General features: G+C 31.9%; 1 long non-coding RNA gene across 1 annotated transcript; it reads right to left on the bottom strand.

Moving 5' to 3' along the window:
- Positions 1-537: 537 nt before the first annotated feature.
- On the bottom strand, positions 538-2,246 carry LOC112800915 (uncharacterized). The gene is made up of 2 exons (XR_003818327.2): positions 1,549-2,246; positions 538-1,016 (listed from the first exon to the last, which is right to left on the bottom strand). It is a non-coding gene; the product is annotated as an uncharacterized lncRNA (long non-coding RNA).
- Positions 2,247-2,574: the final 328 nt, after the last annotated feature.

Raw genomic sequence — 2,574 nt, 5'->3', positions numbered from 1 at the left:
ATAAATATTATATCTATAAAATTATAAATATTTAGTTAAATAAAATAATTTTAAATTATTATTTTCTTAATATTACCGTGAAATAAAATCGTTGATAAATTTTCCACTACCGCATAAGAAATTTTGGTGCTATTATTTGGACTAATATTTTGTATAATTTTAGATTTATGTATTAAATTTTAAATGTTGAAAATCAGAGATTGATTATACTTTAGTGGGAAAATATCAAGATTTTATAGCATAAAAAAAGCCTTTCTACTTGTATTTCTTAAGCAAAATTCACTAGTTGTAGAGTTTTTCTTTCTAAATAATCTTTGTAGAGTTTTTCTTTTCAAATAATCTTTCTTTTTTCTTTTTTTTTTTGGCAAAAAATTGACATTCCACGGTTTAGCTAAGTATTTATTTAAATTGGTGCACAAAAAATTTTAAAGTAGACGTTTTAGTTTCTAACAAAAATTCATTACTCAATTGATTTTCAATGTTTTGTGTCGTGAGACAATATAGTCCTTTCGTTAGTTTGTTCTTAAATTCTAACAATAGAGTCCAATGTGTCACATTAAATTAATGACTCAACAGTTAAGTGACATGTGGAATACACAATTAATTGATCCCTGCGTGGATTAGGACAAAAACGACGATGAAAAATTGTTATAATTCCTGGAACATCCATCTTCTTCCTCCTCTTGCCACAGCCCTCCATGGTAAAATGCATAAAAACCAATCTTCAGCTACAATTGAGATTCTCAATGCTACAATTTACAATAGAGGCTAATCCATTATCCATTTGTCTTCCTGATATGTAAACTCAAATCCTTATTGATTTGGATTACAATTGAGACAATGAATATTTAAAGATTATATAGTTACTTTCATTCAAATAATCATAAGTTCCAGCTATGAATACATCCTATTACGTTACAAGAATGCACAAATAATAATCATTAAAAATTTGTTTCAAATTTTACCCTTAGCATCCTCCTCTTGTTCAAGATGACCACTAAAAAAAGATATACTCTCTGCCATGAAAAAGTTGCGATAACATTAATGATATGAATCACCATTGAAACATCAAAAGCAAACAAAATGCAAGAAAAAAAGGCAATTGAATATGTCATGATAGAGCAATTAGTTTATGAAGAATACTAACTAGAAAAGCCACAACTCAATACAAGAAAAATGCTAAAATTCACTTTATGCTCTTCCACTAACAAGATACTCCCTCCATTCTTTCTTATTCAAAGAATGCAGGGATTAACAAAGAAATGTCACCAATTATTATGGAGGGCCTTCTTTTTTCCCACAATCATAAATAGATTTTGAACTCAAAGTTTCATATAAAGTCAAGGACAACAAAGTCAATGAACCCAAAAAGATATTAACACATAACTTTTAAATTGATGTTCTAACATAAACATAATTGACAAGTAGAACTCTTCTTAGATTTAGTTTTGCATAGCTTAGCAAGATTTTGACTTTTAGCATAGTGCATAAGTACCAACAAATTGTGTAATTCTTTTCATTTTGACATCACAAAATACTTTCATGTACCTAAGTTTCACACAGGCCAGCCAAAACATCTTATCCAATTCTAGATGCAACATCCTCAACCTTGGCGGCATCAGACAAAATCATCGTCTCAGCAGGTATAAACTCGCACAACTCCTTTAACGAACAAGCATTAGTCAATACAGCTAAATGACCCCGACCAATAGCTAGTTTTCGAACCTCCCCAACACACCTATGATTTGGAATTTTTCACATAAAACCTATGCAGTTATGAAGAGTGAGGAGATTACTTACACTCCATACAGACACACGTACCAGTCAACAGGCAACGAGTACCAAGCATATGTATATTTTTCATTGGCTGCCTGACTGTAGCTATTGTAACCTCATCCATGAATTCGACCATCCCTCGTTAAAATAAGCGTGTGGGAATGTCCATAAGCAATAAATTTCACGCCTTTTGGAACAACCAAAGCTGGGATGTTTCAAAAAAAATATACAAGAGTCATTAGCAACGCACGAGAACACCCCAGTTTAATTTGGGGGCCAAGGCCTAACTGCCTGGATTGACCATCACCCCAGGCGTAAAATGCCCCTTCCTGAGTCAGAGCACATGTGTGTACACTGGTGATATGTACTTCCCGAACTTTCACTACTTGCCATAGTTACCGATTGCAACCTTTTCTGTTAAGTTATTTGCTATTCTAGAATGAAGGGTTGTGGCAAGAGGAAGAAGAAGATGGATTCCAACGTCGTTTCAGGGATTATAGCAATTTTCCATCGTCGTTTTTGTCCTAATTTGTCGTGTATCTACGTGTCAATTAACCGCTGAGTCATTAGCTTAATGTGATACATTAGACTTTGTTGTTAGAGTTTAAGAGAATAATCTAACAGAAAAACTATATTGTCTGACGCTAAAAAATATTAAGGATTAATTGAGTAATTAATTTTTATTAGAGATCAAAATGTCTACTTCAAAAATTTTTGGAGACAAATTTAAATAAATACTCTTTAGCATTTTATAGGATTTCAACATCGCAAGCATAATACATGAATATGATTTTCAAG

The sequence above is a fragment of the Arachis hypogaea genome, chromosome 1 (assembly GCF_003086295.3).
Source record: "Arachis hypogaea cultivar Tifrunner chromosome 1, arahy.Tifrunner.gnm2.J5K5, whole genome shotgun sequence".
NCBI classification, from domain to species: Eukaryota; Viridiplantae; Streptophyta; class Magnoliopsida; order Fabales; family Fabaceae; genus Arachis; species Arachis hypogaea.
Note: the sequence above shows the minus strand (reverse complement) of the source record. Positions and strands in the feature narration are given on the sequence as shown.